The sequence below is a fragment of the Saccopteryx leptura genome, chromosome 4, assembly GCF_036850995.1.
Source record: "Saccopteryx leptura isolate mSacLep1 chromosome 4, mSacLep1_pri_phased_curated, whole genome shotgun sequence".
Lineage (NCBI taxonomy): Eukaryota > Metazoa > Chordata > Mammalia > Chiroptera > Emballonuridae > Saccopteryx > Saccopteryx leptura.
Genome location: NC_089506.1, coordinates 181,850,364 through 181,876,130, shown reverse-complemented (window position 1 = coordinate 181,876,130; position 25,767 = coordinate 181,850,364). Strand labels below are relative to the sequence as shown.

At 40.7% G+C, this 25,767-nt stretch overlaps 1 long non-coding RNA gene across 1 annotated transcript; it reads right to left on the bottom strand.

Moving 5' to 3' along the window:
- Positions 1-6,742: 6,742 nt before the first annotated feature.
- LOC136404098 (uncharacterized) lies at positions 6,743-25,047 on the bottom strand. Its single transcript, XR_010751232.1, has 3 exons — positions 24,936-25,047; positions 8,599-8,735; positions 6,743-6,847 (listed from the first exon to the last, which is right to left on the bottom strand). It is a non-coding gene; the product is annotated as an uncharacterized lncRNA (long non-coding RNA).
- Between the last annotated feature and the right edge of the window lie 720 nt (positions 25,048-25,767).

Sequence of the window (25,767 nt, the reverse complement as noted above, 5' to 3'; positions counted from 1 at the left end):
GAGTATTCTGTTAGCTGTGGGCTTGTCATGTATGACGTTTATTATGTTGAGGTACATTCGTTCTATACCCAATTTGTTAAGAATTGTTATCATGGATGACTGAGATGATCATATGATTTTTACCCTTCATTTTGTTAATATGATGTATCATATTTACTGATTTACTTACGTTGAACTATTCTTGCATTCCTGGAATAAATCACACTTGAGCGTGGTGTATGATTCTTTTACTGTATTGTTGAATTTCATTTGCTGAATTTTAAAACTTCCTAGAGAAGTTTTGCATCTATGTTTTATCAGGGATATTGGTAATTTTCTTTTCTTATGGCATCCTGTAGGTTTTTGGTCAGGATAATACTGGCCTCATAAAATTAGTTTGGGAGTTGTTTCTCCTCTTCTATTTTGTGGAAGAGTTTGAGGTTTGGTATTGATTTTCTAAATATTTGATAACATACAGTAAAGCCTTCTAGTCATGGACTTCTGTACATTGTGACATTTTTGATTACTGATTTGATCTTACTCTGGTCGAGTTTTCTGTTTCTTCATGAATCAGTCTTGGTAGGATATATGTTTCTAGAAATTTATTTTTCTAGGTTGTCAAATTTATTGACATATTGCTAATAGTAATCTCCTATGAGCCTTTGTATCTCTGTGGTATCAGTTGTAACATCTTCTCTTTCACAATTTTTTTTAGGTCTTTCTTTTTTTCTTGGTGTGTCTAGCTGAAGGTGTGTCAATTTTGTTTATCTGTTCAAAAAACTTGTTCTTAATTTCACTGATCTTTTTCATTTTTATTTCATTTATTTCTACTTATTGCACAGATAAAATATATTATGCTCACTTTGTTAAGGATGGCACTGCCCACATGGAAGGCAGTTGCCCAGGTGATAGGTGTGTTGGGGGTGGGCTGTGGGCAGGCAGGATCCTTGTAGCCTGGGGCTTGGTTTTAGGACTAAGCCTTTCCCACCCTTTTTGATGTGGGGTGGTGCAATCCCATCATGCCTCAGCTAAGTGACTTTGTATTAGAGACTTCCCTATTTTGTATATTGGATTAAAGGTTTTGATTTCTGCACTATAAAGTGGGGCAGACCGGGAGCTTGCTCTCTCTCGGTTCCTGAGATTAGCATTAGAGGAGAGAGCAGAGAGGAGAGCAGAGAGAGACCACATGGAGGAGGCCAGGAGAAGCAGCCAAGATGGCAGAGTGTTGAAGGAGAAGCCAGTTTGTGCAGAGAGGAGATGAGGAACAGAGGAGAATGAGACTGGTAAGGTTAGAAACCTTTGATTCCAGGAAACTCAGATAAGTCAGTGTCTTTGTGAGCGTTGAATGAGTGAGTTTTGGAGCCCAGTGTGTGTTTTTACTTGCCCGCCGGGTGCAAGCTAGGATTAAAGGTAATAGCCCACCAGTTCTTGGCTCCGTTGTTTCATTATCATCTGTCCGAATCCAATGTGAACCTGCACGGGCCAGGCAGCTGTGATGGTGGCCGTGGATACTGGCCACACACCACTCTGATTGTTATTTCCTTTCCTTTACTACCTTTGCTTCATTTGTTCTTTTGGGTGGTTTTGAAGTATAAAGTTAGTTTATATTTAAGATTTACCTTATTTCTTGATGTAAACATTTAATGCTGTGAACTTCTCGCATAGGTCTGCTTTTGCTGTATTTCATACATTTTAGTATGTTATATTTTTATTTGTGTCAAGGCAATTTTTACTTTTGAATTTTTTTTTATCCCATTGGTTGTTCAGTTGCATGGTTTTTTTTCCCATGTATTTGTGAACTTTTAAGTTGATTTCTTGTTCATTGTTGTGATGTTGGAAAAGAAACTTTATATAAGTTAATTCTTATATTAAGTTTATTAAGATTTGTTTTGTAGCCTGCAATATGATCTATTCTGGGAAAAAAATGTTCCATGTGTTCTTGAGAAGAGTTTATATTCTATTGCTTTTGGATGGAATATTCTATATATGTCTAAGACTGTTCTGTCTACTGTGTCATTTGAAGGCAATGTTTCTTCATTGATTTTCTGTCTAGATGAGCTATCCCTTGGTGAAAGTGGGGTATTAAAGCTCCCTATCATTATTTTATTGCTATTTATTTTTCCCCTTAGGTCTGTTAATATTTTCTTCATATATTTAGGTACTCCTATGTTGAGGGCATAAATATGAACATATTTTATATTCTCTTTTATGATTAGTCCCATTATCATTATGTGATGTCTTTCCTTATCTCTTTTTATAGACTTTGTCTTAAAATCTATTTTGTCTGATAAAAGTATAACTATTCCAGCCTTCTTTTGGTTTTTATTTGCATGAAATACATTTTTATGCTTTTACTTGCAGGCTCTGTGTATCCTTATTTCTGAAATGACTTTCTTGTAGTCAGTATGTAGATGGATCTCATTTTTTAAATGCATTTAGCTACTCTATCTTTTGATTGGAGAAATAGTCCCTTTACATATGAAGTAATTATTGACAGGTATGTACTTATGCCATTTTGTTAATTGTTTTATGGCTATAATTTCTTTGTTTTTTCTTCTCTTGCACTCTCTTTTGTGATTTGATGATTTTCTTTAGTGGAATACTTAGATCCTTTTATATTTGTATTTTACGTATCTACTATAGATTTTTTATTTGTGGCTTTTCTGAGGCATGCATAAAACATGTTGATAAGTCTGTTTATAGTTGATTGATAACTTAATTTTGAACACATTCTAAAATTCTACATTTTTATTCCCTCATTTTATGTTTCTGATGTCACAATTTGCATTTTTGTCTTGTGTATCCCTTAACAAATTATTGTAGTTATATATAATTACTACTTTTGCCTCTTTATCTTCATCTTAGCTTTAAATGTGATTAACCCACTACTTTTACAATATTAGGTTATTTCTAAGTTTAATGTATATTTGCCTGTACCAGTGTGTTTTATACTGGCATATATTTTCCATTTACTAATTCATACCCTTTAATTTCAGCTTAAAGAACTTCTTTTAATATTTCCTGTATGGCCAGTCTACTGGCGGTGAACTCCTTTAGCCTTTGCTTCTCTGAAGAACTTTCTCTCTCTCTCCTTCAATTATGAATAACATCCTTGCTGGATAGAGTATTTTCTACTTTCCCCTACAAAGTTTCTGTTGGAAAAATCTACTTATGGAGGTTCCTTTGTACATAACAAGTTGATTTTCACCTGCTTTATTTTAAGATTCCTTCCTTATCTTTAAATTTTTACATTTAAAAAAAAGTATCATAGTATGGGTGTCTTTGGGATATCTTACTGGAAACTCTCTGAGTTTCCAGGATGTGGATTTCTATTTCTTTCCCTAGGTTAGGGAAGTATTAATCAATTATTTCTTTCAAATATATTTTCTTTCCCTTTTGCTTTCTTCTCCTTCTGGGACCCTTATAATGTGAATATTGGTCCACTTGATGTTGTCCCCTAAGTCCCTTAGGCCACCTTCACTTGTTTTCATTCTTTATTTTCTTTTGATGCTCTAATTGGATAAGTTCTACTGTCTCTGAGTTCATTGATTTTTTTCTTCTGCTTCATTTAGTCTGATGCTGAACCCCTCTAGTATATTTTTCAGCACAGTATTATATTCTTCAGCTCACTAACTTCTATTTGATACATTTTATATTTTCTCTGCTGAAGTTCTCGCTGCATTCCCCCATTCTTCCCTTGACTTCAATGAGCTACTTAAAAACCATTATTTGGAACCCTTTATTGGGTAAATCACTCATTTCCATTTCATTAAGGAGTTTCTTCATTTTGATTGACACTCTGTTGGTTTCTACACATTAGAAGAAACCAGCCACCTCTTCCAGTCTTGAAGGAGCGCCCTTGTGTGGGAGATAAACCTTACCATTCAACGCTGCCCTAACTCCTTGTTGTCTCTCAAACATTTGTGCACATCCACACAGCCAGTTTTATTTTTAGTAGCTTCCAGTAGTTGAGGGTGTGCCAAGACCTGTCAGTGTCCCAGCAGGGAGGATCTCAGTCAACACCTAGATACGGGCTGATCGGCTGATCGGAAACCAGATCCTCAGGGAGAAGCTTTTAAAGTATGCGAATATGCCTGACCTGTGCTGGCGCAGTGGATAAAGCGTCTACCTGGAATGCTGAAGTCGCCGGTTTGAAACCTGCACTTGTCTGGTCAAGGCACATATTGGAGTTGATGCTTCCTGCTCCTCCCCCTTTTCTCTCTCTCTCTCTCTCTCTCTCTCTCTCTCTCTCTCTCTCTCTCTCTCTCTCTCTCCTCTCTAAAATGAATAAATAAAAAAGAAAATTAAAGTATGCGAATATGTACAGACCTGAGAGACTGCAAGTGTCAGCCCTGTGGGCCACCAGAGCCAACTGATCTAAACGTATCCCCTAGGTGACAGCCACAAAAATCGAGGTGCCCAACAAGTATACAAGCTCCTTTCCAGGAGATATCAGTTCCCTGCAGCAAGGAGAGAGCAATGCAAAGATGGGGTCCACCAGCCTGCATCCCAGAGAGCAGCTCAGGAGGCCGTTTTGTGTGTGACAAACCACAAACCTACTCCTCAGGGTAAAGCTCCAGGACAAGTAGAGGGGCCTGTTTCAAAGAAGGCTGGAGTGTGTGTCTCAGTCCCCTGCCTGTTTTGTGCCCACATGTGATATCCAGTGAAGAACTGTCTCTTCATTGTTACAGTCGCACGGGACCCAGATAGGTAAGCTTTCTGCCCACCAGAACCGGGCAATCAAATCAAGGGGTGTTCCCCTGGGCAGCAGCCACACAACGCAGAGAATCAGATGTAAAAAATGAAGCATTCAATGTGTCAAAGAGCCCCACTGTGAGATATGGGTGCTCTGGAGCACAGCAGAGAGAAAGCGTGAAGACACTGCCACCCTCGGAGGTCCCTGGAGCAGATTACACTCTGCCCTCAGACATGTGTTTGTTTAGAAGCTTGCCTCTTGGCCACAGCTGTAAAGGTAAGCTAGTAGGTCTCTTTCATGGGAAAACTAGGCATTTCTGTTTGCTGCCTCTTGCTGTACCCAGTGGGTAGTAGCTGCTTAAGAACTTTATTTCTTATAGTCCTGTGGCACCTGCAAGCATTAAGGCTCCTGGCCTTAGAGCTAGGTATCCTGAAGGTGGCCCATAGGCAGCTGCCATAAAAATCCAGGTATCAGATAAGATAAGGGTAGAAGCTCATATCCAGGAAATACCAGTGAGCTGGAGAAAGGCAGACAGGAAGCAAAAGTAGGGTCCATACTAGCCTCTGTCACCAGCAAGTATGTCTGTGGGCCCCCAGATATGTGGTAAGCATATGCTTGCCCCTCAGGCTCACACTTTAAAAGAAGAGAATAATGTGCTCTCACAGAAAGTCTGGGTGTTTTTCCATTGGCGGCCTCTGCACTGGACTCTGGGGTGGGTGGGTCCACGTGCCAGCTCTTTCAGTGAAGCCTTGTTGGTCTCGTGCATGCGAGCCCCATTCCTTTTCAAAGCTAGATGTTTTAGGGGCTCGCGTCTTAGATGCAGGTCTTAAAAGTTGGGGTGACTGATGTGGGTTTTAAACCCTTCACTTATCAGGGAGAAGCTTGGAGTTCTACGTCACCTCTCAATTGTGGGTTGCCACGCTGTAAAGGTGGGGTTTATCATGAGATTGTGTCTTAGCCCCTCCAACTTACTTGTCTACTGTGGTGGAGTCACTCAGCTAGTGTGTGGGGTTTTTCCAAAAGAAATTGTGCCATACGTAGCTATCGATTTGGTGTGTTCACGTGAGAAGGTGAGTCCAGTGTTTTCCTACGTCACCATCTTGAACGGAAATCCTGTCAGATGATTCTTACCCATATTTAACAAGTAAAGAAACTGCCTTAAGAGTTATATCACACACATAGAATTAAGTTGCAGAGGGAGGAGTCTCAAACATAAAACTAGAGCTCTAAATTTCCTGAAGGTTTCTTTAAACCGCCTTAACTCTGAAATTGATCTTGGCCCCTAAATAGGGAATATCATCTCTGTGGTCTTATTTTGAGGCCAAATATGGAATTTATAGCTTTGCATCCCTTTGGTGCATCTGAGAGGACAGAGTGACAGTGCTTCTAAGTAATTTTAGAATATCCATTGCTTTCAGTTTGAAAATAGCAGTTATATTCGCTTACTAGGGCTGCCATAACAGAAGCGTATTTTCCCACATTTCTGAAGGCTGCAAGTCCAAGATCAAGGTGTCAAAAAACCTGAGCCTTTTCTCCTTGGCTTCCTAGGGTCTTTGTCTTCATACGGTCTTCCTGTTGTGTGTCTGCGTGCAAATATCTTCTTAGAAAGACACCAGTCGTTTGGGATTAGAGCCCACTGTAAGAGCTCATTTTAATTTAATTGTTATTTTAAAGATCCTATCTCCAGATACTGTCCGTCATTATCGGAGGTACTGGGGTTTAGGTTGCAAGGTGAATTTGTAGGAGTGCACAATTCTGCTCAGAACAGTAGTCTCTGTGTAGATTTAAACTATAGGCCTGACCTGTGGTGGCGCAGTGGATAAAGCGTCGACCTGGAAATGCTGAGGTCGCCGGTTCGAAACTCTGCGCTTGCCTGGTCAAGGCACATATGGGAGTTGATGCTTCCAGCTCCTCCCCTCCCTCTCTCTCTCTGTCTCTCCTTTCTCTCTCTCTCTCTGTCTCTCCCTCTCCTCTCTAAAATGAATAAATAAAAAATTTAAAAAAAAATAAATAAATAAACTATAAACCAAAGTGGATTAATGCCAGAGAAAATTAGAGCACTTACCATTTTTTGCTTTGATAGAGATAATAGTATACTGCCCACTGCTCACAAAAATTAGGGGATATTTCAAAATGAATGTGAAGCTGGTTTATTGTGGAAATGATCCAGGCCTTATGACAAAGAGGAAGAGTAAAATTAGGGAGAAGTAGAAGACAACTTAAGAGTCAGGATGGTTCTTAAGGAAATGCTATTGAAGGAGAAAGGAACTGTTCTTCTCAAAGGATGGCCTATTTCATGGACTTTGATTTCATTATAATCCTCGGCCTACTTTTACTCTGCTTGGTCATTTCTGGAACTTTGCTGAATTAGTAATTAAACTATAGGATTTTTAATGTAATTCTGATGCAAATTATATTCTGAGCTAAAAACTGGTATTGCTGACCCAATATTACAACTTTATTCTGAGAATGAACCCACAACTTGACACATTAATCATTTAAAGGCCAAAGTCTCAGTCAGGGGAACACTGCTTCTACCACAGCACACCGCTATTTTCAGGCATATATGTTATCGTTTTAATTGAATTTTTAAATAGATTTGAAATTGGTATATATTTTTTCCATCTCTATGTTCTCGTTGTATAACCTTTGTCCTATTTTTGCTTCCTGAGTTATTCTGATCTTAGTCCTTATGATTTGTACTCCTTGTACAGCAGAATTAAATAATTTGACTAGTTTAACCGCTGCTAGCCTTAACATCTGAGGTCACACATGGTTCTCTGGCTCCCAAAGCTGACTGACAACAACAGCAGGTGCCGAGCTTATCACATCCCCCCCAAGGCTTTAAGGCTTTCTCATTCGCCACCCCCTCCAAAAACCTTTTACTCACAGTGCTAACCCACAGTGATTTCCCTCCTGTGTCTGTGGTATTTGTGAACATCTAATTTTTATTTTCTATTTCTATTAATATTTAACCTACCATGACTTTATGTCACCCTTCTCCCACTGGATTGCTGCTTTAAAAAGCCTTAAAAGTGACTGACTTAGGTCTATCTCTGTATTCCTCATGACCAGCACAGGGAAACCTGTGAGCGTAGCTAACTTTCCAGTGGCCGTGGAGAGGCTAACTGGTCACCTATCTGCAGGGAGCTGGGTGGCAGTGGAGGGAAGAGAAGAAGCGATTAAGCATGTGCTGGAGAACTCACTTTCAAGGTCATCACTAATCAGTCATTCTGTGGCATGACCAGCGGGGGATTATAAAGTCGTGGCTATAGCCAACCCTTCCTACTTTATCTTCCTCTGTTCTGTCTTCCCATAGTAGATTCTGAACCTGAGCATAGGGATAAAAAAAGGTGAATGACACACCGGGCCTCTATTCTCAGGGAGCTCACTGACACCTACCTGAAGGGTCTGCCACAGAGGGTCTCTACAGAAAGTCTTTGGTAGGTTCAACTATGTCAACCTGGTTAATATGGAACATTGCCTGGAATCCTCTTCCCTATATGATCCCAGGCTAAGAACTGACATGAGTATGGGAAGACAGTATGGAAACAGCAACCGTTATTTCTGCAGGCAGGTTGTGGTTAAATGTGGAGAACAACTCAGAGGGGTCAGTGGATACCAACTTGTCCTGACTTCCTCCAGCTTCCTGTCCAGTTCTTCCTCATGACTGTCATTGCTGCTGACCAGCAGCAGCCCCGGGCTCCCAGACAGCTACCTGGACAGCTGCACAAACAGTTGCCACCGTAGGTGATAGCTTTCCATGGGCTCTTCCCCAGCTCGCCTCCATGGCCCTGCCCTGGCCACTGAACACCCTGCTTCCGAGGTTCCCCTGCAAGTTCTTGCCCACCAGCCCCAGTGCTTTAGAAACGCTGACTGGTGACCTCTCTCTGATCCTTCATTTCTCCCTTCTGGATACTTACTTCCTTAGCTACTCTGACGACTGCAGGAGGTCTCATTGCCATAAGGAACCTTTATTCCGTAATGCACTGCTTCAGCTTCCCCAGCTGAATCCTGATGAATTCGGTAACACATCTAATACTTACGCCTTCTTGATGAGCTGTGGCAGAAAATGTTGTGCTGTCTTAGTGAGTGACAGAGGCAGCAAAGACAGATCATTTTTATGCAGCTCTCTTACTTATGATCAGATATACTAATTTGGGATAAAATTAATAGAAGTCATGGGTGTGTTGGTGGCCAGTAAAAAAGTAGCTTACTATTAAGATTATATCAAGAATCAAAGAAGTAACTACTTTCAACTTCCTCAGTCCACTAAGATAATGGCTCTACGGAAGAATAATGACAAAATATTCCCGTTTGGAACAGTTTGGAATGATAAAGGATGGTCCTTTACATCATTAGCAATATAAGTTCTTAGCCTATGCATTAAAAAACAATACATTTTAGCTTGAAACCTTGTCCGCTTTTAGAATTTGGATGTACTCCACTATCCCTAGGGGAGTTTTCTCATCAATACAATATGTAATCTTTTAGTGAATTTTTCCTCACAAGTTTTCTGTGAGACTCTGGGCATTAAGGTAGGTACGTAATAGTCAAAAACAGTATAGACTCCAAAAGTGAAATCTGAGGCATGGAAAACAGGAATGGGGTTTTGGAGATCACTAGTCCTAGGTAATGACCAACATTATAGCATACTCTGAGAATGGATGGAGCTCCAAGTAGTGGGCTGGGCATTGAGCATAATCCACAGCTGACCTTGATCTCTATAAGTATGTAAAAAGAATAGCTGATACTGATGGGCATGTGGCCTGGGTGTGACAGGGAGAACATCTCTCTCCAGGTATATGCTCTAGTAGATCACAAAGTGTCCACCCCAAACAGAAAGATCAACGGCTCTGACTTTCTCACATTTATACCCTGCAGAAACTAACACATTGATATAGTCCATAAAAGTTCTGTAGGTGTAGAGAGATGTCTTAGGAAGAGATAAAAGTAAGGGATGTGAGATGCCAAGGTTAGGCTCAGACTCATTTAAGAGACATCATTCAAACACACTCGAGACCTAGTTATAGTATTGTGTATCACTTACTCCCCAACAACTTATTTGTTGACATCCAACAGTCTTACACACTCCTGAAGGGACATCAAATGAGCAAACCGTTAGGATTTTAAGTACTTTCTGAGCTCAATATATAAAGTACCTATACATCTTGACAACAAAAAGGGATTATTACAGATACAAGTCTAATCTTTAGTTTCTACAGGTAGAGTTGCCAGGCAACCATCATACTACGACACACAAGACTGTCATTATGGATCAGCTGCCTTCTCCTGAAACGCCTTTGCTGCCAAAGTGAAAAGCAATGCAGGCAGCAATGTCACTTGAAAGGAGCCATCCCCCAGGTACTATTACTTGCTGCAATCTTCTCTTACAGAAATTGCACAATACTCTGGAGCTGGCTAAAATGATTTCATGTTATTAGAATATTTTATTTCAGAATAGAAAATACACTTACATTAAGAAAAGATTGTGACTGAAAAGATAACGCAGATTATTAAACTTTGAAATTAGCAAAGTAAATTATTTATCATTAATATAAGACACCAGGGGTCCCAAGTACAGCAGAAAAGGTGCTGCGTTATTCATACTCTGGTTACTGCTGAGTTTTCCTCCATGGCAATTTCATCCATACCACTCACAGGATGACAATTTTATATCGTAAGAGGTCCCCTGGTAGAGGATATTAATTTATAATAGAGGAGAACAGCAGGGGGAATTTTTTTTGTGTGCTCCTTGCCAGTAAGGCACACAAACTGCTCCCTTGAGGCACATACAGTTATATATTAAAACATTAGTGATGGCACTAGAGTTAATAAGAGATATAATATACAATACAGCCATGTATAGTATATATTAACAATCCACAAAAAAGATATTGCAGATCCTAAAAGAAATTTCCCAGGATAAATTGTGTTCCATACTTTCTTGTGGTTTAAAAGTACACAGTCTGAAAATATGTAATGCATCCTCAGTGGGATTCACAATTATCTGAGGTCAAATATCTGAAATTCTGTTTCCTAATGAAGCATAAACCATAAAATTTCTTACTGTTGTCTCTAAACTATAATAGAACTGCCAGTAACCAACGGATGAAATAAATGTTTTCAAAGTAATGGGAAGCATTAAGCTACATTAGTGGTTTCCATTGTTCCTTAAATGATTCCTTCTCCACATGAAAAATGTTTTCAACTTGATTCCTCAAAATGAAAAATAGATAATATGTCTACTTCAAGCTATTAAGAAACACTAATTTAGGATCTAGTTAATGTTATGAACTTTGCATTTTGATTAAGATCTAGCCATAATCCTGGATAAAACTAATTTTAAAAATGTATGCATTATGTTTTAAGGACTTTAAAATATTTTGATAAAATAATCTTCTAATATGAAATTATCATTCTCTGTTTAGGAGCTAAAAAGCACAAATCCTCAGGTAGAAGTTCAATAGTATATAAAAGGTCACAAAACAAAATAGTTGTGGAGTCCAACCAGGAGACTTCATTCAAGTCAAACTAAACCTTCAGTGAGGAGCTAGAGTTATTGTCATGTCTTACAGAAAATATCTTGTTTGTCATAGTAGTTATTTTTCTTATTTTAATTGAGATATAACTGACATACAACATGATATTAGTTTCAGGTTTATATCATAATGATTCAACATTTGTACATATTGAGAAATGCCCACAATAAGTCTAGTTGGCATCTGTCACCATATCAAGTTCCAAAATTTTTTTCTTCTGATAAGAACTTTTAAGATCTAATCTATTAACAACTTTAAAATATGTAATTAGGTATTATCAACTATAGTCACCATGCTGAACATTACCTTTCCATGACTTATTTTACAACTAGAAGTTTGAAACTTTTGACTCTTTCACCCATTTTTCCCACCTTCAACCCACTGCCCCCATCTCTGATAACTCGCAGTCTATTCTGTGTCTATGAGCTCAGTTTTTATTGTTCTTGTTTGGATTCCAGATATAAGTGAGCTCATACAGTATTTGCCTTTCTCTAACTTATTTCACTTAGCATAATGCCTTCAAGGTCCATCCATGTTGTCATATATGGCAACATTTCCTTATTTTTATGCCCAAATAATATTTCATTGTGATGTATTATGTATATATATGTACATGTACATATATGTGTGTGTGTGTATATATATATATGTGTATGTGTGTGTATATATATATATATATATATATATATATATATATTCATTTGTCAAAGGCACTTAGGTTGTTTCTATATCTTGGCTATCTGTAAATGCTGCCAAGATATTTTTTTGAATTAGTGTTTTCACCAGATAAAACCCAAAATTGGAATTGTTGGATCATATGTTCTATTTTTAATTTTTTGAGAAGCTTCTGTGCTGTTTTCCATGGTGGCTGTGCTAATTATAGTCTCATTAACAGTGCACAAGGGTTTGATTTTCTCCACATCCTCACCAATGCTTGTTATTTCTTGTTTGTGTTTTTTTGTTTATTTTATAATAGTAATTCTTACAGTTATGAGGGGATATCTCATTGAGGTTTTGATTTGCATGTCCCTGATGATTAGTGATACTAAGCCTCTTTTCATGTACTTGTTGGCCATCTGTATGTCTTCTCTGGGAAAATGTCTAGTCAGATCCTCTGCTCATTTTCAGTCCTTTTAAATGTATTTTGGAATTTAACCCTTTGTCTGATATTTGATTTGCAGGTATTTCCTCCCATTCAGTAGGTTGCCTTTTGTTTGGTTGGTTGTTTCTTACTGTGCAGAGCATTTTAATTTTATGGAGTCCTTATGTTGTCTCTGCTTTTTATTTTTTTATGTGTATGTTGCTTTTGCTGTCAAATCCAGAACATCACTGCCAAGACCACTGTCAAGGACCTTACTGCCTGTGTTCTCTTCTAGCAGTTTTATGGTTTTAGGTCTCATCTTCAAGTCTTTTATCTATTTTGAGTTAATTCACATGTATGGTATAAGAGAGTGATCCATTTTTATTCTTTTGCAGGTAGGTGTCCAGTTTTCCCAGCATCATTTATTGAAGAGTCTTTATTTTACCCATTGTACATCTTGGCTTCTTTGTCATAAATTAATTGACCTTAATGTGTGTGTTTATTTCTGGTCTCTCTGTTCTGTTCTATTAATCTATGTGTATGTTCTTAGAACAATACATACTGTTTAAATTACTATCACTTTATAATATAGTTTAAATTCAGAAAGCATGATACCTTCAGTTTTGTTCTTTCTCAAGATTCTTTGGCTGTTTAAAGTCTTCTGTAGTTCTATACAAATTTTTGAATTGTTATTCTATTTCTGTGAAAAATACTTTTGGAATTTTGATAGGAATTACAATGACTCTCTAGATTGCTTAGGGCACTATGGACATTTTAACATTATTAATTCTTCCAGTCCATGAGCACACAATATCTTCCCATTTATTTGTGTCTTCTTCAATTTACTTCATTGTCTTATAGTTTTCAGTCTACAGGTTTTTCACCTCCTTAGTTAAATTTATTCCTATGTATTTTCTCTCGGATGCAATTGTAAGTGGGATTTTTTCTTTATTCCTCTTTCTGATATTTGTTATAAGTGTATAAATATACAATATATTTTGGTATATTGATAGTGTATCCTGCAACTTACTATACTCATTTATTCTAACAGTATTTTGGCGGTCTTTGGGGATTTTTAAAATTGAATTTATTGGGGTGACATAGTTAACAAAACTATACATACTTCAGGTGCACAGTTCTACAACACATCTTCTGTATGCTATATTGTGTGTTTACCAACCCCAAGTAAATACATCATGCCACGCTCTTCTGTCTAGCAACATTTCTGCTGAAAATGAATGTAAATACTCTTATGGGAGTTCCCTTATCCACAATAAGTTCTTTTTCTCTTGCTGCTTTTAAGATTCTCTCATTGTCTTTAACTTTTGATGTTTTAATTATAATGGGTCTTAGAGTGTCTTTGGGTTTATCTTATTTGGAACTCTATGGGTTTCCTAGATGGATGTCTATATCAAGTTAGGAAAGTGCTCAGCCATTAGTTCAAATAAGTTTTCTGCTCTTTTCTCCCTCTCTCTTCTTTTTCTGGGACCTCTCTAATGCAAATGTTCGTTCACTCATTTTTCCATAAGCCATTTCATCTGTCTCTACTCTTTTTGCTGCTCTGATTGGGTGAGTCCCACTGCCCTGTCTATAATTCCCCAGGTCCTCCCTTCTGCTTCATCGAGTCTGCTGCTGAACCTTCGCCGTGTGTTTTTCACGTCAGTTATTGTATTCCTTAGCTCTGTGACGTCTATTTGGTACTTTCTTATCCTTTTCTCCTTGTTGAAGTTTTCATGTCTTTATTCATTTTTCCCACGAGTTAGTTACTTTAGAAAGTAAATCAGTCATCTCCATTTCATGAAGGTTTTTTTTTTTCTGAGGTTTTACCTTAATATTTAGTTGGAACATATTCATCATCATTTTGTGTGACATTCTATGTTGGTTTCTATGCACTAGATAAAACCACCACCTCTTCCTGTCTGGAAGGAGTGCCCTTGCAGAGGAGATGGGCCTTATTGTTCAGCCTTGCCTTTTCTTGTCTCACAAACCTATGTGACTGTCTAAGCCAATTTTATTTTCAGTCACTCCCAGTTGTTGAAGGTGTTACACAATACCTGTCAGTGCCTTGATTAGGTGGAGCTCAGTCAGCACCTAGATTCAGGCCAATTGGAAGACAGACCCTCAAGTAATAGCTTTTAAAGTACATTAGTCCCCTTTATCTGTGGTTCCACTCTCTCAATTTCCTGAGGTCAACAGCAGTCTGATTACAAATGGAAAATTCCAAAAATAATTAAGTTTTAAATTGCACACCGTTCTGAATAGCGTGATGAAATCACATTCCATCCTGCCCAGGACACAAGCATCATTTTGTCCATTGGTACCTGCACAGTGTATGCCCTCAGCCCATGAGTCACTTAGTAGCCAGGTTGGTTCTCAGATTGACCATCGCATTATCACAGTATTTATGTTCAAGTAACCCCTATTTCCCTTACGATGCCTAATTTATAAATGAGACTGTATCACAGGTATGTAGGCATAGGAAAAAACATAGTGCCCTGACTAAGTAGCATCATGCTGATACACCAAGGTTGTGGGTTTGATCCCTAGTCAGGGCACATAAGCGCAACAACAAATCGATGTTCCTCTTCCCCTTCCTCTTAAAAATCAATCAATAAATATATATTTTAAAACATAGTATATATAGGGTTCAGGACTGTTATGGTTTCTGACAGCCACTAGGGTTCTTAGAACGTATGTCCTGCAGGTATGGGGTAAGTACTGCATGCAAATATATCCAGTCCTATGGGAGCCACAGTCCTGAGCCCCACTGACAGTCACAGCCAGGCTGTGTAGAGGTGTCCCTTGAGTGGCAGTTGCAAGTGTACGGTTCCTTTCTGGGAGATAGTAGGGAACTGGAACAAGGTGAAGGGAGTGCCCAAAGGTGGGGTCCACCAGCCTACGTTCTGTGAGAGCATCTCTGTAGGCCTCTAGATTTATGCTCAACCTGAATCCTGCCCCTCAGACAAAAGCTGCAGGACACACAAACCTCCTTCACAGAAAGAATGAGGGTGTGCCTTAGTCTGTATGCAGGGACTTGGTAGGGGAGGTTAGGGGGGGTAGCTTACCAACAACTCTCTAACTCAGTCCTGTGGAACCCAGAAACGCAAGCCCCCCTGGCCAGCAGAGCCAGCCTATCCAGGAGGGTCCCCTGGGTGACAGCTGCAAACACCAGGGCCCCAGACACATGCAGAAGTTCCCCTCTGGGGGACTCTGGCCCGCAGGAGTGCCACACAGGGAGAGGACAAAGACGATGGTTGCTCTCTCAAGCCTCTCAACAGGATTACAGGCAGTCCTTACACGTGTTCCCAGTAAGAAGCCTGCCCTGGGGTGGCAGCGGGTTTAGAACCCTTTCTTCGTTACCATCCTGTGGGACCTGGGAAGATGAGCCACGTAACATGGCGTTGTCCCTGGTAGTAACGATAAAAAGCAGGGCTCCAGACTAGGATTTAACTTCCTTCCGGGAGGTGCCAGTGAGCGAGAGCAGGGCCAAGAGGGAGCACAGAGACTGTCCACCAGCCTCTGCCCGCTGAGGGGTCACCCGAGGCCCCCCGATGTCTGCCAAACTGGGCACCTGCCCCTCAGGCCAAAACTGTTGGACAAGCAAAATAGATCTCCTTTGCAGTAAGGCTAGGAGTGGGTGTCAGGCTCTCGGTGCGGTATCCCAGTAGTGACAGACAGCCAGAAACTGTCTCTGTTACTGTAACAGTCCTGTGGGATTCAGGAACACAAGCCCCACTGACCAGCAGAGCCAGGTATCCCCTGGGCAGCCAGGAAAACCAGGGAACCGGATTCATGTGCTCTGGGCATGGGGCCAATAGCCTCCGTCCCCTGAGCGCACCCCAACAAGGTCCCTAATGTCTGTCGAGTTAGATGCCTGCCCTTCAGGCCACTGCTTTCAGGTAAGTGAGCCTCTTACACATAAGAGGCACCTCTCAATAGGCGGTTCTGTGCTGGGTGAGCCCTTTAAGAGCTGTTTCTCATTTGCTGTAACCTTGTGTGTGTCATGGAAGCAAGCCACATTTTTTTCCAAAGCTTGATGTTTTGGGGGCTTGTCTCTCAGGTGCAGGTCTTACAAGTTAGGGTGCCTGATATGGGGTTCATACCCACTGCTCATCTGGAAGAAGCTCCAGGTTTGAGTTCCCTCCTGACTGCGAGTCACAGGGCAAGAGCATGTCCCAGCCTCTCCCATTTGCTTCAACCTGTGATTTTTGAAGGAAATTGTTCCATATGTGACAGTAGATTCGATGTGTTCACAGGAGGTAAGTTCAAGAGCATGTCCCAGACTCTCCCTTCAACCTGTGATTTTTGAAGGAAATTGTTCCATATGTGACGGTAGATTCAATGTGTTCACAGGAGGTAAGTTCAGGACCTTACATGGCTATGTGGGAAGCAACACTTCTGTTTTCAAAGTAGTAAACTGTGTGTCCCTTACAAGTCTAGGCCAGCTGGAACACTGATTAGACCAATGTTGGAGGGGCCAATTCTATCAACAACAAAAATCTCTCCATGTAGTATTCCCTTTTTCCCACCATACACCTGACAGTTTCTAGCTTTTCTTAAAATACTCCTTATCACATGGCAGTGTTTCTTCTTGTTCAGTATTTATCCTGGTTGGTCTCCTAGATTCTATGGTTGAACTCTCACCTCAGCTGTGCAATGTCACCCATGTTCCCAGCCCCATCTAGATCTGTCCACACAAGGCCAAGTCCCACTGTCCACCAGCTTACTGGTGAGGACTCACCGTATGTCCCACTGGTGACTTCAAACATTCTACCTCCATTCATGGTAGTATCACCCACCCAGACATTTTTATTTCTTACGCAGTCATGTATCAGTTAATAACAGGGATACATTCTGAGAAATGCACTGTTCAGTGGTTTTGTCATTGTGTTAACATCACAGACTGCATGTACACAAACCTAGGAAGTATAACCTACTGTACACCTAGGCCCTATGGTATGACTTATAGCTCTCAGGCTGCAAACCTGCACAGCCTGTTCCTCTGATGAGTAGTACTGCGGTCAATTATATCATCATGGTGAGTATTTCTGTCTAAATATAGAAAATGTACAGGGAAAACACAGTATAAAACATTTTCTTAACTAGTACACCTACCTATACTGTATAGGGCACTCACTATGAATGGAGCTTGCAGGACTGCAAGTTGCTCTGGGTGCGTTGGTGAGTGTATCGGCAGACATGGGATATTATGGACATTACTACAGACTTTATAAATACTGTAGTCCATCACTATCACAAACGCATGCATAATGAATGCATTGTGCTACAACGTCATGATGGCTACCACATCCCTAGGCAATGGAATTTTTCAGCTTCATCATAATCTTATGGGACCACTGTAATATATGCAGTCCATCATTGACCAAAAAGTTGTTATGCAACACATGACTATAATTAAAACTGATTACAACACCTGTCTCCTGGCCTTTCTCTGAAGATTAATGAGATCTCTAATCTAGTGTCAAATTGTTGGTGCCCACTACCTGTTAGCTGCCATTATTAATAATGCTAATCATTAGTTAAGCCTCAAGCATTTTTGACCTGTTCCTCGTTCTAATATTTCAATGTTCCCAAATGACTCCTGTGCTCTTTTCTCCGCACGCTGTCTTCCTTCATCTCTGCCCTGAACTGTTGCAGCAACTCCTTTTCATCTCTTTGCAGTTCTGCTCCATTGCTACTGTGGCAATTTTGCCTGGAATGCTAATCTGTTTAAGTGACTCCCCCACTTAGAACTCTTTGTCAGCAGGAGCAACAAGGAAGTCCTTAGCTTGATGTGGGGCAGCTGTGTTAGGCTTGCTTGCGGGTTTAGCAACTGCAAGCGCTTTGCTTGATTAGTGGCAGAGGCACGTGCGCATAGTCTGTATCAGGCTCTGGGTGCTGCCCCCAGACGGCGGTTCTCCCAGATCGCTCTTCCACCACCGCGAGGGGCAGTTTTCCTTGCTCTCTTGCCCTTACTGTAAATAGCAGGTTTTCCTTTGCTAGCTCTTTCGCTTTTGTTATTTGCTCGCCTGTCTTTGTGAGCCTCCAGTAAACGGGTATGGCCCGAGGCTTTCTGGATCTGCAGTTTCTCTACCGTCAGCCCAAACCCAATGTGAACCTGGCTGGCCTCGGCCACCGGCAATACACTTGATATGTGATGATTTTACAAAATGGGCCCAGCCTCTTAACCTCCTTGAGTACATTCCAGAATGTTCCTCAACACATTTTGGCATTTCATACCTCATTCCTCTGCTTGGAGTGTTCTCCCCAATTTCTTTATTTGGTGCGGTGGGGATATTTTGTTTTCCCTAATCTCGCTGAGGTCTATTCTCGGTACCATTCTCCCTGTTCCAGGACGCTGGCTGCTAAAGACTAAATTACCTGGATCGCCTTGCTTGTCCATGTCTTGTTGAGTTGAGTCACAAAGAGCAACTATAGAAGATCCAGGGTAAAAAGAGAGCAAGCTCAGAGTATTGACTCCTCTCGCTCTCCCTCCCTCGTTGCCATGGCTCTGGGCGTGCGGCATCCCTGAATAACTACGGCTTCTCTCAGGTGCCCCTTCTACCGTCCGCAGCGACAGCTCCCAAGTTGGACCTGACCGCATCGCTCCTGCCCCCGCCCGCAGGCCTGGGAGGAGTGGTGGTTACTGCTGTTACTAGGTCCTTCATTAACAGTTATCTCTCAAAATCCTAGCTGACCTGCCAAAATATATAACCTGATTCTAATCATGAGGAAACACCAGATAAACCCAAGTTGAGGGATATAGTCTACTAAGTAAGCTGTTCTAAAAATGTCAAGGCCCTTTACACATCTACCCCTTTGCCCTCCAGAGAAAGTCTGAGGAACTGTTCCAGATTTCAGAGATAGGAGAATTAAATGTGGTATGTAATCCTTATTGAATTGTGAACTGAAAAGGAAAAAAGAAAAGTCGTACAATTGGAAAAATTTGAATATGGTCTTTGGATTAGAAAAACGTGTTATGTTTTAAAGTTCCTAATTTGATAATTATGTCCTAATTATATAACAATGGTTTTGTTCTCAGGAAATATGTACTGACATATTTAGGGATATGTAATGCCGTGGCCGAGGCCAGGCAGGTTCCCGTTGGATTTGGGCTGACGGTAGAAAAACTGTGGAGCCAGAAAGCATGGGGCCATTCCCATTTATTGGAGGCTTGCAAAGATAGGCAAGCAAATAAACAACAAAAGGGAAAGAAACAGAGGAAAATCTGCTATTCACAGTAAAGGCAAGGGAGTAAGGAAAATCGCACCTCCTGGTAGGGGGGAGTGATCTGGGAGAACCCCTGCCCAGGAGAAGCACCCACAGCCTTAGAGAGGTCGTGCACTCGTGCCTCTGCACGTGCTCCTGCCCTAATCAAGTCCAGTGCTTGCAGCCGGTAAACCCAAGAGCAAGCCGTTATAACACAGCTGCCCCACAAGATACATGAACTTGATGTGTACAAGTTACTCTTCGACGGTTTAGGAACAGCATAGGTGTGTGTGTGTGTGTATAAAATTAAAAAATGGTACACCTGTATAGGGCATATATATGGGTATAAACACACACACACATCTATATCTATCCATCTATAGAGAAATAAGGCAAATGTTCAACTGGTGAACCCTAACTGAAAACACCTATGAAACTCCATTCATCAATAAATGCTCAACTTTACCCTTACCTTCCTATTAATAGTAACTGTTAATCAATAGAGCAAACTATGACTTAGATACTTTATATCCAATTATGTCATCTTTATAACAACCATGAGAAGGTTTTGTCATAAGCTCCTTTTGAGAGCCCAGAGTTGCCGAGGTGAGTCCTTGAGCCAGGCTCAGCGTATCTGCAGCATGCGGGTCATTAAGCCTGCTGCTGTCTTCCTGCACTGGGCACTGTTCCATGCTTTCTCTACCATGTTTCCAAAGCATTTGACACCCATCTCTTCTTCTGCACTTATCATGTGGACTGTTACTATTTTTAAAACTATGTGTCTTTCTCACTGTTTCTTCCCTCCAATCTAATACAAAGTCTGACACATAGTAGGCATCTAATAGTAAATAAATAGGCAGGGAGTGTATGCAGTTTCCTCCACCTTTTACCACCACAGGGAAGGGCAATTCAAGGCACCCTGGAGTGGGATGATAGAAACGTCATCATCCTCAATTGCTCTGTCAGTATGACAGCTACTCACCACGTGTGTCTGCTGAACACTTGAAATGTGGCTAGTCCAAACTGAGAAGTTCTGATATTATGAAAGAAGTTGAATATCTCATAGTATTTTTCCTTGTTTATGTAAATGATATTTTAGATGTATTGGTTTAAAGAAAATGCATTAAAATTAATTTTTTTAACCTGAGGTTAAATACATAGTTGCCAGGCTGGTGCTGGTCTACACAGATGAGCAAGTTACTAATTCAGCTGCTTTGCTGATTCTGATTTTTCTCTGACAAGAACAGCAAATAATTGTTGCCTTCTTCATCCCTTTTTAAAACTTAAATATGAAGTCTACTGGGGCAGTGTTCTTGAACTTTAATGTACCGCCAGCAGACATCTTATTAAAATGTGGATTCTGATCACAGGAGGTCTGGGGTGGGCCTATGATTCTGCGTTCCAAACAGCTCCATTCTGGTGCTGTCATTCTGGGCCACACTCTGAGTAGAGAGGGACTAAGGCATGCCAGCTGTAATTTGATGCAGGTGTTAGCATATAAATATTTCATTAACCTAAGGAAAGTCAGTATTTTAGGAAGTCTAATTACTGCTAACCACCTCGAGTTATATCAGATAGGCATCAGAATGTGAGTTCCACAAACTAACAATATGAGTTACCACACTATTAATAAACTGCTAACAAATGCAAACAAACTTAGTTTCTTCTAAGATCATCTAAGAAACAGAACTATGCTAGTGCTTGTCTATAAATACAAACTGTTTTAACAATCCCAGTTGTGCTTCAGGGGATATTGTAGGAAGTCAGCTGGACCTAAGATGACCCCTGAATTCTGGATGTACTTAAAAAGTATAGCTAGACTGAAAAAAGAGACTATGTTCTTCCTGTGTGCGTGGAATTCCACCTAAATATTTCTGTATCTCAATATATATATTTTGTATTTTTCTAAAGTGAGTAGTGGGGGTGGGGGGCAGGCAGACATACTCCTGCATGCCTCTGACCCAGATCCACCCCTCATGCCCAACAGGGGGCGATGCTTGGCCCCTCTGGGGTATTTCTCCATTGCAATCGGAGCCATTCTGGTGCCTGAGGTGGAAGCCATGGAGCCATCCTCAGCACCTGGGGTCAACTCTGCTCCAATGGAGCCTTGGCTGCGGGAGGAGAAGAGAGAGACAGAGAGAAAGGAGAGGAGGAAGGGTGGAGAAGCAGATGGGCGCTTCTCCTGTGTGCCCTGGCTGGGAATCAAACCCAGGACTTCCACATACTGGGCCGACACTCTACTGCTGAGCCAACCAGCCAGGGCCTCTCAATATATTTTTTAAATGAAAAAATCTCTTATTCATAACACAAGTTAATGCGGCCAGGAACTATGTTGTAAGACATGACAAACAACAACCACAGCTGGGCTGTCAAACAGCAAACCAAATATGTCTAAACACTGATATCAGAGTGGTGGGAGCTTATAATGTGCCCTGAGGAACAAGGAATTGTCGATAGTGTTGTGGCAAAAAAACACCATTTCCAAGAGAAAATTTGAATAACGGAACATTTTTGATAACTTATTAATAATAGTATTAATAGTAGTACCTTTCATCTTCTCATTTTATAGAAGAGAAAACATCAGATTAGATGGGAGCTAAGACTTGAAAACTAAATCCCCTTCCATTTGCAACCAGTGCGTGAACCGTTAGTAAGAAACAAAGGCAGCCAGTTGGAATGTGAGGCCATGTGAATGGAGGTGCAGTCCCAGCGGCAGGCAGAAATTTGCTCGCATCTTCACTTGTCCTGAGATATAGCCAATACCTGTACTCCGCTTTCCCCTCTTTCCCCTCGAAAATGCTTTCCTCAAAGAAATAGCTAATCAGCACATTTACAAAGGGGGAATGTAATTGCTAAATCTCAAGTAGCCACTAACAGGATGGGGGCAGCACCGGGCCATCAGCAGGGGAGGAAGCCTGACCTTCGCCCTGAAATCATGTCCTTAGGCAATGTGATGTAAGACCTGATTCATTTATTCAGACACCCAAAAAAACTTCTACCATGACTTACCAACAGAGAAATAAATCATTTATCTACAGCAGTCATGAAAATAAACTCACAAATAGATGATGGAGTTACCTCAAAAAAATAAAAATGGAACTGCCTTATGACCCAGCAATTCCACTTCTGGGAATATATCCAAGTAAACTGAAACACTAATTCAAACAAATACATACCCCTATTTTCACTGCAGCACTATTTACAATAGCCAAGATGTAGAAGCAACCTAAGTGCCTACAGGTAAATGAATGGATAAAAAGGCTGTGGTAGATTTACACAATGGAATAGTACTCAGCCATAAAAAAAAAAGGAACTCTTACACTTTGCAACAGCATGGATGGACGTGGAGAGTATTTATGCTAAATAAACTAAGCCAGTGAGACATGTACCATATGATTTCACTCATATATGGACTCTAATGAAAAAATGAACTAACAAACAAAATAGAAACAGACTCAGGTACAGTGAACAAACCTCTGTCAGAGAGGAGGTTGGTAGATGGGGTAAAAAAGATGAAGAGATAAATCAAAATAAAATAAAACCACTTCGACAACAGTATGGTAAATAGAAGAGGGAAAGGGGGTGGGGAGAAGAGGGGGTAATAAATGGTGATGGGGACTTGACCTGTGGTGAACACACAATACAATATGCAGGTGATATATTATAGAGTTGTACACCTGAAACCTACATAATTTTATTAGCCAATGTCATCCTAATAAATTCAATAAAAGAAAAATGAGACCCAGAATGCTTAAGCTCTTGTGCTAGGGCACAGAGCTGACAGAGAGGTGGGATATATGGACTCTGGCAGGCTGTGTCTGCTTACCTCCCCCACTCTCCTGGCTGGTAGTGTGTGAATTTTAGACATTGGCACAGCCAGGTTCAAATGTGCCCACAATCCTAATCATGAAAATCTGTTATTCACAAGAATTTGGCTTAATTAACTTAATTAAGCTGGACCACAGGCAGGTTTCTTATCTGTAAAAATTTTATGGTCCAGTTGGGAGGATAACATGAAACAATGCACGAGTCACCAGCACAGAGCCCGAGCATAGCAAGTGGTTAATAAATGTTCATTTAACATTAAAAGTCAATAAAATAAAAGTGAATTTGAGATGAACCTACATTGACTATCCTTTCTGCTTTTTTGGGGGGAGGGGGCTGTTTTTTTTATTTGTTTTCTAGAAGTGTTTATTAATGAGCAAAGCTTTGAGAAAACAGGTATTGGCTGAAGCAACATTGGTGCTTATTTTCATAATAGGCAAAATGAGTTATAGGTAAGGACAGCAGGGAGGCAGAAGAAACAAGTGATGTTACTATAAAAAACTAGCAGATTTCTATTTAAGCACTAAGTTCTTCAAACTAGTTATAAAATAAAGAAATATTAATTTAAATGATTTATCCCAAGACTATCAAAACAATATGCTAAATCCAGTGAGATTCATCTATCATTAAGATTTTTATCTGCCTAAGAGAACTGCTTTTCTATTTCCAGATTTTAACAGCCCCTTGGGGATTCCTACACTGAGCAAAAGGAGAAAATTGTTTATTAGTGAAGCACTATCATTGAGAAATAAGAATGTAGCAGATCACTTAGCATATGAGTCAAACTTATCCAGCACAGATCAGATTCCAAATCATGATACATGAATTGCTTTAACCAGTGTTCGTGTAGCTGTATGGGGACCACAGTTCCATCTCTGTTGTAAAGTGAAGCTCTACTCACTGGAGCTTCTGCACAAAAAGAGAGGCCACAAATGAAATAGATGTTTATACAATTTCAATTGCAAAAGAGAGAGTTATAAGTAGTAAGAAATGGAGATAATATACTTTCAAGCTAATCAACCTTGTTCTTAAGGTCGAGTAGCTCTATAAACATCCAGAAAACACATTTTATTCTAGCCACACAATTTTTAATTTAAAAAAAAATGAATTTCCGCACAAACTCCTGATTATCCTTAGACAGGACCTTGCCTTACAAAATATTCATAGGGAATTCGAGAAGATGGCAGTGGAGTAGGCAGACATACAAACTGCCACCTCCCAGGACCAAACTGGATTACAAATTAATTAAGAACGATCATCATGAAAAGCCAACTTTGAACTAAAAGAACAAGACTTGAAAACCAAGGAGCACAGAAAAAACCACACCGAGACTGGTAGTATGTGTGGAGATGCGGTGGGGGCTCCTGGGAGTGAGGGGTGGCTGAGGGTCCAGAGGGATTCTCATTGCAGGGAGAGAGATGCTGAAAGGCAAGAGTCCCCAGTCCCAGGACTGGAGCCTCATCTAGAGACCCAGAGACTGGAGGAGACAGTCTGACAGCATTGAGTGGGGAAAAGAACGGGATTTCTGCCTGCAGGAAACAGCTTACGAAGAAGTTGCTGCCTTAAAGGGCTAGCACAGAAAATCTCACTCACAGCCACTTACCTGGGGCTCTGGGGATGAGGAGAGCTGAGAGGACTGGTCTTGCATGAGGAGCATGGGGGCATGGAGGCACAAGGACACAAACAGTGACAGGGAGAAGAATACCTGTGCTGAGTCATTCTCCAATACTGAGGCAGCCATAGGCAGGGGGAGGGGCACTCCCTCCGTCCAGCACAAGCCTAGTGTAAGGTCAATTGACCCACCTCCAGAAAGCTCTCCAGCTCCAATCAGCATAAAAGGATGTTCAGAAAGGAGGAAGTAAAGGGGAGGGTCAGTGACTCAGGTTTCTAGAGAGACCTGAGCTACACCTCCCCCTTCTGATATGAAGAATGCACCCCACCCCCAGAGAATAACTGGGCAGACCACACCTTCTTGTTCTCAGAGGTCATACCCACTGCATTCCTGTGGACTTACCATACAGAAAAAGAAAAAGAAAGAAAAAAAATGGCCTGGATAGAGTTTCAACTGGGGCCAAAGAGCAAGATATGCCCACTACCCCTGTCCTAAACACAGAAGCTCCCTGCTGGGCTCAGCAAACAAACAGCAGGGAAATTAAGACTTTTATGTGGCTCAACTTGTTAAGGAGAATTAAGATCTGAGCAACCAGCAGAGGCTGAGGGATGAAGCCCTGTAGGAGGGGCCACATTCCATATACTAACCTCAGCTTCCCAACCCCCCAAAGCTTGCAAACTGCACACAGAAAAAATTAGACAGAGAAATGTAATTCATATGTATCAACAAGAGAAATCCCCAGAAAAAGAATTGAATGAGATGGAAGTAATCAATTTACCAGATGCAGACTTTAAAATAATGATTGTTAGGATGCTTAAGGATT